We start from the raw sequence: 17,240 nt of genomic DNA, 5'->3' as shown, positions 1-17,240 counted from the left end.
TTGTATTTGTCTCCTGTTGGTAAGAGTAGCAATGGCTGTTTCCTGAAAATCTGTTTGAAGGAGTCAATCATAGGTTCCTACTTCACAAGCACCCTGTGAAAAAAAAAATAAAAATATTGGTCTTATGAAAACAAGACTTCATATTCTAGAGAAAAACAATAATAGAAAAGAAAAGTAATTATAATGAAGTGTACTTTTGTTTTTAATAATTCATCTGGCACTTAATAGGACATATATTTTGCTTAGAACATAGTTTTGAAAACATAGCAAACCTTTTTTTCAGAGAAAGATCATAATCACAGATGTAAATATCTAGTGTATAATAAAGACAAAAGCAGCCAAATAAACAAACGATGGCTAATGTTTTAGATCCAAATGGAACATGATATTCCTTGATACTGAAATGGAACTGTAAGTGCCATTCCCACAACATAGGAAGACTGTGTTTGTTTATTTCTACTTTGTATTTCCCTAGGGACACTTTGCTCCACCAGTATAATTAGGATGACATTTGGAGCTACAGTATTTCAATGCAAAAACAAGAGACACCGTGCAGCTTGACAAGAGATTATGATGTCAAGTCAATTGCTGCTGCAGTATCAATATTTATTCCCTCTCTTCTTGTGTCATGTTATTTTTGTTCCTATTTTTCTATTACGCATAAAATAATACCTAAAAGCTATCCTATTGTGTAGCATGTTTTTTTGCTCTAGACAACCTTGCTTTTCGGTAGTTAATTTTTATCTTAAATGCTTTCCTTTCTCTTGTGTATGGTGTTTAAGTCTTTTAGTAGTGAAATTACTTTCATAGAATGAATTCTCAATTGAACTAGTACAACATTCCTAATGAGTTCTATATCTTATTTCATCAGTGATCTCAGAACTATATTATTTATTTTGAGTTTTATTTGCTTCACTAATGATGAATACATATCAATCGTATGTATCCATTGTATTCACCATTAGTCAAGCAATAGAAACTAAAAAAATGTCATTATTATTCAGGTATTAAACTCATTAGAATTGTTGTACTAGATCAGAGTACAGGCTTTAAATGCTTGACAGCACCATGTAGCGTTACCTGAGATTCCTGGAAGCTTACTTTTGTGAAAAGAAAAAAAGAGCTCTGATTGACAGCTCATCCATGCTTTCCTTTTACAATATAGCAGAAAAAATTTACACTGAAGTGGAGTGAGATTAACAAGTATATCCTTATGATCATTTCAGCATGGTTTCTGCGGAATAATGTAATAACAACAAAGCACAGCAGCACAGATGCTGGAGTACAGAGCCGACAGTGAAACAATTATGTTTAATTGTTATTAGTTTAGCCTGACTAATTTTCTTTTATATTTCCCTGATTTTGTTGTAGAAAATAGTATAATTATATAAGACATACGTAAGGCTTTTTTTTTTTTCTAACAGAATGTTACAGTTTCTCAGAGATGTACGCCTGTCTCTATGTAGGCAGTTCTATCTCCTACTGAAGTACAGTATCAAGGATAGGTTACTTTTTAAATGGATAAGAAAATCAGTCTGCCAATTTAAGGGTTTGTTGAGGGTTAATGCACTAGTTCTTCTTTGAGAATTCTGTCTATTTCTCTGTAACACCACTAAGAATTTTTTTGATGCATGATCTGGTTAACTTTGTATGACATCGCTAAGTGGCAGTGTCCCTTCCAGCCTTGATTTGTGTTTTTACACTTTTCTAAGACATTTAATTGTGATTCATAATTGTTCAACTTCTATTAACCATAAGGATGCATAATATTAACATAAAATTATTTTATCTGAAATATTAAACATCGGATAAATATGAAAGGAAGTAATCATATTTCCTCTAGTTTTCACAGGTATTTATTGTTGTCACTATTTTAAAGTGACCTTGATACCTAATGCACTTTATCATTATGATGAGGTCAAATTGTGAAATAGTTGGACTTTCCTGAAATGAATGTTTCTAATTTCTTGTTTGTCTTTTTGTTCTTTGCTTTAGTTACCACTTTTTAGCTCTTCATATGGGCCTCCAGATAATTACTGAAAACTCTAATTTTTTAAAAATATCTTTTTTATTCATAAAAAAGAGAGAAAGAAGATAGGCAGGGAAAGAGAAGACAGTGGGGCCCTTAGAGTTATAACCTTACACTACACTACGCTTTATTCTAGAGGAACTGGTGCTGGTAGAATGAGTCTCAGACAGGTGTTTTTATGTTTAGCCCAGCGAGACTGGGCTCCCATTGTGCTCATTAGAAAGAGACACCTTCTTCCAGAACACACCCAGAATAGTTACAGATGGTTTTGAAAGCAGGCAAATTTGAGCAGCCAGAATATACCACCTGTTTCCAATGCCTCTGGCAAATCAGGCTCTTCCACAGGCTTATGGTGTGCTGGGACACCAATTCACTCATTCATGAAAGGCTCGGGGCAAGCCAGCTCACTCATTTTAGGTAGCTTGCTTATGAAGAGTTCATATAAACTTGTGAAGACACCTGTCTTTATTAACAGTTATATTAAATGAACCATCAAACCTTTTATAAATCTAAAAGTTAGTCAGAAAGAAAATTACTTTAATTTAGACTATTCTCCATTGATTAAAATTGATTACAGAGAAGGTTTAGGCTAAGTGGGGCTAAGATTTGTAAGCACTTCTTGTCAATGATCCCAGGGCTTTTAAATTAGTCTTTAAGTATGTGGTAGCAAATGTATCTTTGTTTTTTTTTACCAAAGAAGAATGTCTGATGTACATGATTTGTTCAAGTTCCACTAGAGAACAGACATAACAAAAGCAATTCTGAGTTATTGGCCTTTTTACTCTGAACACAGTTGTTTCTCTTTTTAATGCCAACTAGAATGTAACTATTCCTGTCTGTAAAGTTTTATGTGCTGCCATAATTACAATTTCATCACAGCTGGGTGTAGCAACTCCAAAACCATAAGCATTTTGGCAATAGTCTAAATCATTACATTATTATTTCAATCTAAGAAATAAGAGCTATTTAAGACAAATCTTAATTTTTAGTATGATGGCTTTTATTCAGTGTACATTGAAAACAAAAGTGAATCTTTCAAGTTGAGAAACAGGACACTGTTTCCTCCAAAAATGAGAACTGCAGTCCTTCATTTGCAGAAATGTCTGTCTCAGTCATTCACAAAAACTAACCTGTACAATATCTAAGTGAATATTCACAACTCTATTAACATAGTCAATATGTTTAAAGACATTAAAATACACTGTTCCTTGTTAAGATAAATTTGTGACATGCATATTTTGTGAATATATGCAGTTAGTTCTCAGTGCTTGAAAGTTTCGCTTTATATTTCCATAAATTTTTGTAAATTGTAATGATTAATATGCAAACAAAGCTCTGCATGTACCCAAACCTTCAAACTGGATTGCCTAATGACAAAAATACGTAAGTTTTATCAAAGTTCCTGTATAAAAAATGGACTTACTTTCAAAGGTTATATGCATCACTGATTTTTATGGGATAGTAGCCACTCAAGTTTTGGCAAATGAAATATTGCTGAGGAACATCTGTGTGGAAGAAGCTTAAAAGACTTAAAAAAACCAAAAATTGTCTTACCTTCAGGCCAAGTTAAAAGGATTTTTAGTACTCACTCAAAATTCTGATTTATTTTTTTTAAATACAAACTTAGTTTCATTCTTTTTATTCTCTACAGGTTCTTGATGTCTCCCTGTTAATATTCAATTTTGTAGCTCTTTATTCATTTCATTTTGAGTTACTTTTTCCTTCGTGTTAATCTTTCCCTATGCAATTTCCTAGATACATTCCATTTATATTTTAATGTTTTTGTTATGATATGAAATACAAGCATAACTGTTGTGGTTTGAGAGCTCCAAAATCTAATTCTCAAGTCCAAGCCCCCCTCCCACAACTCAGAGCAGTGTGAGATGGGTTTTCCAGACACAAACACGAGACTCAATATGGGGGAAAGGGAATTATATTACAAACATTAATATATACATCATAATTATAATACATCATATACAATCTTAACTCTCTCTCCTAAAATAAATCAGTATTTACAATGGATCAATCTCTTCTCCCTTCAGTAAAAGTCCAGAAGGGAAAAGGAAAGATCCTTTCCACTCTCAGAGCAGCAGTCTCTCTAGGGCAGTAGTGTCTCTTTCTCCATGCAGCAGCTGTAGCTGGATTTCTTTTCAATACACACGAGGGGGGCTCCAAGCCCCTCTCGGCTCTTTGACTCCAAGTGAGGGTCTTTCTCTTCTGTGGACTGCGTTCACTGGGACAAAGTTTGCTTCACCACGTCATATTCATGAAGTGCAGGAGTCTTCGTGACGGTCCCTATCCTCAGGGGATTCAAGCTCCCTTGCAGAGCTCCCCTGCTCTGTCATCAGGCTGCTAGCTTAGCAGCAGCAGTGGGGGGGGCAAAGCCCTCCTCCGCATTCCTTCTGGCCATCCCAGTCCAGCTTTCCAGGATGCCTGAGCTTCTTAGTTCTTCTCTGTCTTTCTTGGTGCTGCTTTTTAGGACTCCTCTCAAGTGGGAGTCCACCACCCCTCCTCTCTAGGAGAGGTCTCCAAGGAGTTTGGGGAGTTTGTTTCAGTTCTTACCCAAACTCTCTCTCTCTGTAGAGCTTAGTCCTGCTCTGTCTCCATCAGACATTTCTCTGTGTCTCTCTTCCTTGGCTGCAATGCTGGCTTTGTTGCTTCTTCAGTTCTTATTTCTTTTGGCTCTTTGCCACTGTTCTCTGGTCAGTGCTGTTTCTGCCACTGCTTTTCAGTGTCTCTTGCTGCTCACAGTGGAGAAAAAAAAACTCCCAGCTTCTCAGCTACAGATACTTAGCCCAGTCTAACACTGTTCCAAGTTCCTGTAACCCCCCGACCAGGGGCTGGGGGGGGGCCCAGCCCCCAGTGGGGTTCTGGGCCACTTCTCCTCATGGCCTCAGAACATGGCTACTCTCTTTCTTCTCCAACAACAACTACAACTACTACCCTTCTTTTCCGGTCTGGTTGTTAATATGTTTATATTTTGCAGGAGCGCTCATTGATTCAGCCTCAAGGGTCACCACCCCCTTGGGCGTTACCATTTTATAACTCCAAGGGGAAAACATTTTTCCCCCACCACAATAACTTATCAAACTGAGGCTCACTTTTTAACCTCCTTTTTATAATTATAATTGAACATACCTAGGACTCAAATGAATGAATTTATGTTTCTTTTTCTGTATTACAAGAAAAGATTCCTAGAGACTGATTTAAGACAAAAACTGTGAAAAATAACAAAACTAAAGCAATGAGTCGTTGTTGCACCATTTATGTAACAAGTCACCTATGAGAGAAACATCTATGCAACATTAATGATAGTGTAGTGAAATGTTTTTCACACTCATTGATAGAATAAATTTACTTTTTAGGGTCTTTTAACTATATCCATAACTAGGCGTGGAGTTTTAGGAGCACAAACCTTTATTCTGGGAGTGGCAAATAACCTGTTTAAACAACCCACATTTCTGCTTTTACCTTTTGTTAATGTAGAGTACTCCTACATCTTGCACACTGATGTTAATAATCATTTTACAGGGACAAATTCATATGTTTCCTGTTAATGGAAACAGTGGGTTCAGTTCTACTTGCAGACTGGGAAGGTATAGTGGAAAGAAAAGATTTTCATAGCATTTTTATAAGAAGTGATGTAAATTTTGTACAAGAAGCATTTTAAATCTTAAGCCAAAGGATCAGTACTTACATGAAAAATTTTTTCTTAGCTTTTTTAACATTCTCTTTTTCCTCTCTTGATTGTCTAATATTTTAGAATCTACCTAAACATGTGCTGCTGGATCTTTTATTCCTTTAGGTTTCTTCCTTATAAACCACTTTTAAAAGGACCAACTCCAATTCTTTTGCAGAAGCCTGTAAATTATCAAACACTTCTTTACTAATGCCTTTACTAATGCCTTTACGGCTGTGCCATGATTGCATCCAAAGGATTTTTTTGGTAATTCAGCTATTTTTTTCTCATCTACATAATATTGTTTTGACTTGAGAACTGATGAACAAGCACTTTACAGAAGCAACTTGGAAAGGGACTGAGTAGGAATTGTGGAGTATTTCTCATTACTGAAAACCTGACACGGTAGCTCGATTTGTACAACCTGGGAAGAGATAATGAAGGCTTTGGAGCAAAGACGTACTACTTTGAATGTTATTTTTTTTTCCCAACTAAAACTGGTTGGGGGTTTTATTTTTATTTAATTTAGGATGAGGAACTATCATTTTCCAAAATCTCATGCTACTCAGACTGTGTACACAACACAGAGAGACATCTTCTGTCATAGAAAACTATTAAGCTAAAGATAGTAGTAAAAAAGGTCAACTCAGGAAGAAATAAGGGGAGCAAAAGAAAATTATAAAATGGAAAATTGAGGACAATAAGTTTATTCTAGTTTAATAGAATCTTGGGTGCTTTGGGAGAGAGAAGTTTTGAGGATGGTGGGTTTTAGGATGAGACTGGATGTGGCACTTAGTGCCATGGTCTAGTAATCACGGTGGTAGTAAATCAAGAATTGGACTTGATGATCTCAGAGGTCCCTTCCAACCCGGCTGATTTTATGATTCTATGATTCTAAGTCTGTTTTACAGACTGAAGTTCCCATGTGCAGTACATAATCAATTACATTCCAACTCATGTGACTATCTGTGACTATTTTAATGAGTAAGACTTTGTCAGAACATTTTCATAACTAGATGTGGGTGTAGTCCAAGTCATGAGCTATTTACCTATGTATAACTCTTTGTACTCTGTGCTTCTCTTTCCAGTAAAGGGATTTTGTCAAGATAAAACTATCTGGGAGTCTATGATGACTGAGCTACAGGTGTTTCCTCCACGTAGGCTTTTACTAATTCTCAAAAAGAGCAAAAGACTTTTCTGATACTTTCTGATGAAACTTTTAATTACTTTCTTACAAGCAAGCAGCACAATATGGCAGCATTGAACCACAAAGATGGGAGTAAAATGTTATTGCATTTGATTATGAATGTTCACAAAACAGACCATATTTTCACATAAAAATATGTAGTCCTTATGTCGCATTTATCCCTCCACTTTCAGAAGAGATTACTATAATTCTGCATGTTAATTCAGAGTATTTAAGTGCCAGACTCATTTACCACTCAGGTGATCTTTTTTCATAAGCAGAGAATGATAAATATGTTGATAAATTCAGTTTTGCAAGTAATTGGAAATAATGTTACTCGTAAGGACATGCTCATAGACACACTCTTGATTCAAAGTCACAACAGTTTTATTCTGTACAATAAAACTAAGCACTGTCTTATCAGAAAAGTTCAGCTTTAGAGGCAAGTTATTTTCTTACACAATTGTTGAACAAGCATTGCAGTTGAAAAAAACCAACAAACCCAACTGACTAAAGGCCATATCCTTTTCAGTCCTTGGCATAAAACAAGACTAATTGCTATTTCAAAAATAGTTTTCTGATCTTAGCTGTATAAAACCAACAACCTCATCTTGGGAAAGAGTGACAAAGTGGGTTTTGTGTCAATTTCTTGCAGAGCATCTCATTGTTTCACTGCTTCCTGTGTTTGGGTGAAGTCACAGGACACTTGCCACATGTTCTGATTTGTTATCGTGCTCCATAACATACATTCTATCACCATAGAAAAGAATCTAAAATCACATGGTAGAATCATAGAGTATTTATCAGTTATATAAGCAAAAAATCAAATTATCTTCCTCTTGCAAATGTATGCAATATAATAATTCTTTTCTGAAACCACAGGGAATCTCATCCAGGTCCACAACATTCTCTATTTTTCCTTGAACAGAATAATCCCAGAGGTACTTTCAGGTTTACTTTCAAGCAATTAAAATATTGGAATATTCATTATGGCTTAAAAAACTACTAGATTTTTGAAAAAGAATAGGAATGAATTAGGCAACACCATTGTACTATCAAATAAAGTGGAACCAGAAAAGTGTTTTAGTTTGGTCAGTCTGAGCCTTCATTTCCTCTTGTTTTTCACCCCTTGCAAATAAATAGAGACTATAATACCTTTTCTTCTTTTGTAGTTTTTTCAAAGTTCAGTGTGTAAAAGAGTAAAATATTTAGGCATTTTATATGGTCTTTTCTAAGTGCTAATAAATTACCTGTTCTAAACATGGGAGGTAGCATGTGAGGACAGTCCTCATCTACCTAAGTTTCCTAATAGCCGTAGTGGTGAAGTATTACTATAACACTGTGTTGATGTATTGCCTGCTACATTTTTATAATCTGTACAGCCATAACTGGATGAGTAGATTCTAGTTGTACTTCAGTTCCTCAGCCTTGAATTCAGTGATTTAGTCAGGATCATGCACTATGTTATGAAATGGAAGTTTCGCCCCAGAAATTAATTTGGAGCACTGGAACATGGTCCCCAGTGAAGCAGTCAGAGCACCAAGTTTGCCATTTGGACAACCCTCTCAGGCATTCTGTGTGATTCTTGGGGCTGTCCTGGATGGGGCCAGAAGCTGGAACTTTGATGATCCTAGTGGGTCACTTCCAACTCAGAATATTCTATGATTCTTTGATAATAGTTTTGATTTGCTTTTGACATTATGTCTGTTATTGGAACTGCCCCTTTCACCCGCGGGGGTTAATTAGCATTTGCCACTTCATTGAAGCTGATAATGGAACTCAATGGTCAGAAGATAACTGGAGGGTCCTTTTTAATAATCTTGTTTGTCCTGACACTTCTTTTCATGTACTGAATAATTTACTTACTCGGAGGGTTGCCTTGGAAGATTTAATGCCATCTTCTCGATGTTGAAAGAATTATTCCCATGCTTAATGTAAACCCAACAAAACATTTTAAAAGGCAACAATTAATGATCATATATTCATTTTCATTATTTATATCCAGGTGGACTAAATCAGAGAAAAAGAATCCCTATGATAACATAATCAGGGAGGGAACATTATGTTCCGTTCTAGGATGCCATAGGCTTTCAGTATGTAATACTCACAACCTATAAAGTTACCTAATAGCATCCATAGGCCATTTCTAGCATAACTACTTCTGTCACAACACTAGCACAATAAATTGCTAGTGACATTGATCCTGGTTGCCAAAATCCTAGTTTACTGATAAGTTTCTCCTGCCTTTTTTTTCTAGTTTCCTTATGCTGATTTCAAGGCCCTATATCAAGTTCAGGAATTTGCTCCTGCCTGTTTAACCTAATTTCTTTTACTTCTAAGTGTGAAGTGTAAAGGAATAAGTAGGTGTCTCCTTTCCTCCCAGTCAGTGAAGTGCCATAGATGCTGTTGGAATCTTCTAGAAAAGTGTTTTTTCTAAGTCTAGGCACCAAAATTGTAAATTATTTTAGAGTAATTGATCCAAATTTGAACGTTTTCTTGCTCATATTTGAAGTTCATCATAAGCATGTAAATTTTTTGGAAGCAACTGCTAACTATTCACTTATATATAGTCAATTTTCTTCCTTCATCCACAGTCTACCTGTGTTCATATCTTTTGGTTTTGTGTTTGCTCATATGAAACATGAAGCTAGTTCAAGACTTGTAGATTTACCAGTGCTTTTTAATGAATATTTCTAAACATTCAAACAGTTTTTTAATATCTATCTGCTTCTAGTTGGAGAGATTTTTTTTTAGATTCTGGGTGCACTAGGTCCTTTATGTTTACCTTCTGCAAAGTTTGTGAATAGGATTATATTTTTTTTTTTTTAAATTTTGAGATACCTAATACTAGGGAGTTAGAGGTCAAATTTCAGACATTTCTGCATATCCATAAATCTTTCAGAATGTCATTCCATATTCACCTCAAAGCTTAAAAATATTTACCTTAGTATGTGTGCTGTTTAAAGAAGTTATTCTGGGAAGTAATAAGTAGCACAATATTCTTAGGATTTGTTTATGTAATCCAAAGTATTTGAACAGAATTTTAACCAATAAATTTTACAGGAATAAGGTACCTCTGAGTTCATTAAGTCTCTGGATAAATAAAGGAGACTCCTTTCTGATATTTTATGTACAGAATATTGCCATCCTTGTAGATAGTAGGTAGTCTATAGGCAAATGAGAAACTGTGACTGAGTTTTCTCACATCAATTCATATTACTCGTGTTAAAGTAATCCCTTATCATTCCTACCACATTTATTTTTCTGCCCCAGTACTTCTTAGTTTTTGTCCTTTCAACTGAAATCTCTTGCAGGCAAGAACTGAAATTTATTCCAGTATAATGGAGTTTCAACTGGACACACTTCAATGTGCTAAGGAAAAACAGCCAATAGTATTAAGATGAATTGATTTATGTGGTATATTTAATATACATATATAATGAACGCATTGTAATTACAGGCCATTATGACAGCATTGAGTTTAGAAGCATATCATTTTCAGTGGACAGAGAACCAGAAGGGAGAATATTTACTGTAAGTTATGATTTTTTTTCTTTTCTTTTTTTAAGCTGTCTCTATAGATCAGAGGGACCAGGGAGGACATCCAGAGGCCCACTGTGACAGGATTGAGACATGGGCCTGTACAAACCTTGTGAAGTTCAACAAGGCCAAGTGCAAGGTCCTGCACCAGGGTCAGGGCAATCACAAACACAAGTACAGGTTGGGCAAAGAATGGATTGAGAGCAGCCCTGAGAAGAAAGACTTGGGGCTGATGCCGGACATGAAGCTCAACATGAACTGGCATTGTACGCTTGCATCCCTGAAAGCCAACTGCACCCTGGGCTGCAGCAAAAGGATTGTGACCAAGCGAGGTGATTAGCCCACTCTACTCTACTCCTGTGAGACCCCACCTGTAGCACTGCATCCAGGTCTGTGGCCCCCAGCATAAGAAGGACATGGACCTGTTTTAGCAAGTCCGGAGAAGGCCATGAAGATTATCAGAGGGCTGGAGCACCTCTACTATGAAGACAGGCTGAAAGAGATGGGGTTGTTCAACCTGGAGACATCAAGGTTCCAGGACAGCTTATAGCACCTTCCAGTACCTAGAGGGGTCTATAAGAGAACTGGAGAGGAACTTTTTACAAGGGCAGAGAGCTATAGGACAGAGGGTAATGACTTAAAACTGAAATAAGGTAGATTTAGATTAAATATGAAGAAATTCTTTACTATGAGGGTGGTGAGGCATTGGAACAGGTTGCCCAGAGAAGTTGTGACTTTCCCATCCCTGGAAGTGTTCAAGGCCAGGTTGGATGAGTATTTGAGCAATCCCGATGTAGTGGAAGGTGATCTTGCCCATGGAAGAGTGGTTGGAACTAAATGATCTTTAAGTTCCCTTGCAAATAGATTAAGTCCTTTTCTTGTTAAGTATGCTTTTATGAGTCTTCACACTCTTAAAAACATCACAAAGACTACCGACTTTAGCATAAGAATGACTTTCATCTAAACCAAGAGGCAGATGAGGAAGGCAGTGCTTCCTGTGCATACATGCATTTAATGCACATATGTATATATAATACTGTATATGTATATATATACACATATGTATATATAATACTGTATGTATATAGTATACAGCATATAAAATATACTATATTTGTCTTGTGAATATATATAACATTTTTTTTACCTCTCAGTTTGTGATAGATAATAGAAAACTCTTAATATGTCTGATGACTGCACAATGTAGAGTCCTATATTTTAAAGAGATCATGAAATTAACTTTCAGCATTAAGTCTGCTCTAGCTAGGGAAAGCATAACTCACATAAAGCATGAAAAATATATATTTCATTGAGTATCTGTATGGTGAAGCTCTGTACCTCATGCTGTATATACAAGCAGAAGGATGGCACTTTCTTCAGCTTCTTCAGACAGTTTTCTGAGGAGCAATTCTTCAGCTTTTGTACTTTTAAGAAGCATGCAAGCAGTGGCATATCAAAAGATAAAACTGTGGAAGTTCAGGAATGTAGTATGATTATGTGAATGTGTCTGAAGTGCTGAACCTTTTGAAATTTATCTGAATAAAACCCATAAATCTTTACCTAATTGCCAAGTCCTCTTGAGTGAACCAATAAGTTGTTAAAACAACAGAAAATCAGCAGAGCAGAAATACATTTTGAGAGAGAATAATGCTACTGAGAATGTTAAAACTTTTCTTCTATGTGTTATGCTATTTCATTTGTACAGTACAATTATATGAGAGACTGAATCAGCCTGTAATTCTCTGTACTTAAGATTTGTATGCAGCACTTGAAACTACTGCTTCACTTGCCAAGTTTCTTCATTAAATCATGCATATTTTTAAACAGTAGGAAGAGAACACTGGAGAGTTTTTCTGCTAAACTACAAATGAGGGTAAAGTGTGTGTGATATCATTAACATTTCTTTTGCTCTAAAGTTTTAAAAAGCCTGGAAAAATCTGAAGAAAGCTTGAATACCTCTAAATTATTTTTCACAGGATATGAAAAAACAGTTAACCTCAGAAGATAGACAAAGAAAGAAGTTGTAAATTTAAACTCCTGTACATTCAGATATGTTTCCTTTAGTTACAGAGCAATTTTTGATGGACCATAAGCAATAAATGAGAATCCAGACAATTCCAGTCATTTGAGACACATTAATTTATTGCCAGAATAAACTGAAAAATACAAAATGTCAGTTCCTGCTCACAACACTGCTGACCAGGCCTCCTATTGCAAGAGAAAGGGGATTTCTGTAACCAGAATTATGGTGTATGAATTTTTGCTTGTGCATCAGCAAGAAGGAACACAAGAATCTTGCTTGTGCTGAACTTCTCTTTTCACCATAATTTTGATTCCAAATTATGGTATTACTTACATCCAAGTGACTACAAAATCTGTCATTGTGGAAGAAAACAAATAAAGTTGGTTTTTATTTTCTTTCTAAGTTATTTCTTGTGCCATCACAGTGCACTGTCCTTATCCATATCTCTGTTTTATGTTTTCTTGCAGATTCCCCCCTCTGCAGCATCATACCTAAACAAGCATCTAAATTAATGTTCATCTTCTTCTGCTGAAAAGGCGAGAATGCAACAGACAACATATATACATCACAGAACTTACACACAAAAAAGATGTAATTATTTGACTATTTCTTTACTGTTTTACCTAACAGCATACACAGGTTTTTTATTCTGTACATAACAGAGATCTATACCCTGTTTTGTACAGCTTCAGCAGGAGTAGTGGAGGAGGTAGCATGGTAGACCAAACTCTAGTCCATGAGTGGAGTATCATTTGGTGCAATGGGCACCATGAATAAAAAGTACTGTGAGGAGAAAGAGGGCACTGAAACTATCCCTCCAGTTTCCCAAGTTTGCAATTCTGCCACAAGACTTTGTTATGGATTGAATAGGGGCATCAGCACTGCCTCAGATAAAAACACCCGTCAACACATAAAGGCAGAAGCTACAGGGCTACATGCTGAATCTTTGCTCACACAAAATTATACTTAATTTTTGGAATATAACAGAGAGCGAGAGCTATATTACTGAAAATATAAAATAACTTAGAAGCTTTTGAGGATGTCATCACAGACACTGAAAAAATACTATCACTAGAGTTCCATTTTCTGGAAGAATCTTTTGACTTTAGACATCAGCATTCTGTCTCATTTCCATCTTAGATGCAAGCCTATGGACACAATGCTTCATGAGGGACCTCTGAGCTAGTGTTGAGAGAGCTTGTATGCTTCACAGTAAAGTATCCTGAAGAAGTTCATAATTACCATTTTAAAGTAATAAAATAATATTGTCACTGGATTGCATTCACTAGAACATTTTTGAAGGTACATTTGGGAGCAATGTGCCAAACCCTCTTCAAAGAAAATGGGATCTAGAATCCTGAAGCCAATAATAAAAAAACTGTAAATTGAGTGTATTTTGACACTGTTTTACTCTGCAACTTTGCAGTTCACAGCTTTGGCATACTTTAAACTACAGAAGTAGTGCAGCATGGTGCTTGGACACTTAGAGGACAATTAAAACTGTCCATCTGGCATAGCTGCAGTTTATTAATGTGCTTTTGCTTAAAATAAATATATTCAATGTCTCCATGGAACAGTAAAGCAATAAAGGAACTGTGCAAAACATGTATTCCAAATCAAATCAATATCACCTGGTGTAGAATGGTACAAACTGGCCTACAATTCAAATGTGTGATGGTAGAAGAATTGATTCTGGTTCAGCATATGTGTTTGAGGATTATGCTGTTGAGTATTCACCTCATATATTTTAGCTCCATATAAATTTCCTGGGTTTGTTTCCACCAACATCTGTGCTTCTTTCTCTTGTCCATACCACTGCTATACATAATACATAATACTGTGTCTACTTGATTAACCCAGAGCTAAACTGTAGCTCAATTTACACTGGTCTATGAAGTAATACTTATATTGCCTTTACTAGATAACTTATTCCTAAACAAAAACAAGAACTCTTGGGTGTTTACAGAAATAACTAACCTTACCAAAAGAAAATAATCTTCAATTTATCATTGAAACTGTTCATATCAGCATCATTCGAGTTACCTCATCACACACTTATTTTTATTTTTACTTAGTCTGCAGTGAACATTTGACAAAATAAGATCACACTTTGCTCTGCAGTATTAAGCAAATTCATATTCTTGATTTTAATAAATTTACTTAACGACACTATACATCAGAGAAGGGAAGATTTGGCATCAGCTACTTTTACTTGTATTGAATCTCTCCAATAAATACCCTGGATATTGCCAGAAATTCTTCAGGATTGTTCCCTTTTAAATACTTAGGAGAATGATTCAGCTTCTTTGGAAATCAGTAGTAGGTTTTCCATGAAACCCAATGTTATTGATTACTGGTTTTAAACCATATTTTATACTAATGGGGAAATGTGAGTTATAGGTCACCAAGGACAAACTGTCTGTACTAGTACCAAAAGGGGGCACGTGTGCAGATGGGTTATCTCAGTTCTGCTAGATTGTCCTGGGCAGATTCAACAGGCTTGAGCCAGCTCCCACTCTGGCTTCCTGTTCCCAGTTTTGATTTGTGGTCAACCATGAGCTAAGGGACCTCAGACAACAACTAGTCCGGATTTCAGCACACTCTTTTGGGTATCAGGGTGTGTAGCTGTAGACATGACCTACTCTCCATTCCAAAAAGAAGAGAAAGGTTTCTGGGCTTTTTATTTGTCTGTAAAAATGTGTTCTTAGCAAGTGGGAAGGTAAGAACCTTCACACTTTAGTGGTATATAACTACACTTTAGTGGTATATAACAGTCCTAAAATCCCTTTAAAATACAATTTTCTTGTCTATGTTTTAACTAACACAAGTGGATCAGTTAACTAGTTCCTGCAGGAGGGTTTTGGTAATATGCTATGGACAGATTCCAAAAAGGAAAAAATTCTTTTAACATTTCTGTAAAAAGAAAGATAAAATATAACAGCTTGTCTCTCCAAAATGGATTCAATTTCTTTTTAATGTTCTTGAAGGGTTGCCAAGGTTTAAATTGAACTTCAGAATTAGATATTGGTTTTCAGAATATGGTATTAACCAATACAATCCCATGAGAAGCAAAAAGTTTAGAATCTGTTAATTAATTAAAAAAAATCCCAAGTTGTTTCCTCTTTCCAGAATTTGAAATACAGTTCATGAAAATACTCTGTACTAGTTTTTTGTATTAATATTTTGTATTGCAATTATGCTAAATTTAAGAACTTGGGATATAAAACACAGATAAGGAAATATTTTACTTCTTTGCATAACATTCTAGTAGAAAGACTGTTTCCAATAATCCACACTGTTTCAGAATTCCAGGCATTGTGCTCAGTGATACCATTGCACAAGAGGGCATCCTTTGCTTACAAATTCCCAGGACTTGCCCTGCCTTAGCCTGAGGATGGTGAGGGATAACAACCCTCTGCTGTGTCCAGCCTCATGCAGTCCCATCACCAGAACACAAAGAGAGGAGCACCGTGCCAGGGCAAAGCAGTAGTTTATTTTACTGCTGGAGTAATTAAAAGCTATGTCTAATTAAATGGCCCCCACTATGGTCATAATGGATGGGAAAGAGGATTTTGCACATTTTGTTCTCTATCAGTAAAACCTGTCACTTTGTGGCTTGCAAACTTTGGCAATTGTCCCTTTTAGGGCTTTGGTGGACTCTGGAGCAACAGTGAGGATGGAGAAAAATGTGAGATTTCTCCATAGAAAAGTGTGAACAATCAACATTCACAATGCATTTGGGAACATTGCGTTTTCAGAATTGCAAAGGAGATTGCTTATATATCCTGAGGGAATGCACCTGGAGAACTTAATGCATTTTTAACTCTACTCTGGAATTCAATATATCTACACTATGCGGTTTTAAAGAATGATATAAATACCTTGTATATAAGATCTCATACATTGCTCTGTTTTTTGAATTTTAAAAATAGCTTCTGTAGACAAGTAAGTACAACAGTACTTTCCTTTCTAAAGCTGTTTCTCTATGTAGAAAAATTGCTTTCCGACATCCATCCCATAATCATGGTCATCTGGACTAGGACAGACACTTATTAAAATGTGTCATCGCTCCCTTCCAACCTGAGTACCTGAGTTTATGTGAGATATGTGAGGACATGGGTGGAGGGCAGGGAGGGATAATGCGGTTGGGATGCACCCCAGGACAAATCCAGAGCATGGGTGAGGTGTGCACCAAACACCAGTGCCTGGTAAATTATTCCAGGATGCATTGTAGAATCTTACTGTAACAGGCCACTACAGTTCTATATAAACCAGCCAGGAGTGGGCAACTATCACTTTTTCTAGCTGTCAGGACATACTGGAGAAAAAGTTCTTCACTTTTATTGTCAGAAACTAAAGAAATAATTGTACTATGCACCGTCACAATCCTCAACTTTATCAGATTAAATACTCACTATTACTTTTTTCGAGACAACCTTTTTATTTAATCAGAGGAAGTTTCCTGCCAAAGAAAGTAAAATGAGAATGAACATATCCATATCCAAGAAACTGTGAAGGATCCTAAGCAAAAATATTTCCTGAGTTTCAGTTTTATCTTCTGTTTGTGGGATACACATTCAATGGTTATGGACATTAAATTCAAGGCAAAAGTATTTAGAAAGTTAAAATGAAAAACTTTTGCGTAAATTAAAAAATGCATTCCTCTGTAAAATAGTAAGAAAAAGCAACATTAAAAAAAAAAGAAAGAAAAAAAAAAGAAGAAAACACTTCAAACTTTTCAGTTTTATTTATTTATTTATTTTCTCTTCAGAAAAGTATT

The sequence above is a fragment of the Manacus vitellinus genome, unplaced genomic scaffold, assembly GCF_001715985.3.
Source record: "Manacus vitellinus isolate BGI_N305 unplaced genomic scaffold, ASM171598v3 scaffold_11_pilon, whole genome shotgun sequence".
Classification (NCBI taxonomy): domain Eukaryota; kingdom Metazoa; phylum Chordata; class Aves; order Passeriformes; family Pipridae; genus Manacus; species Manacus vitellinus.
The sequence above is the reverse complement of the archived record's forward strand: the minus strand, read 5'-3'. Positions refer to the sequence as shown.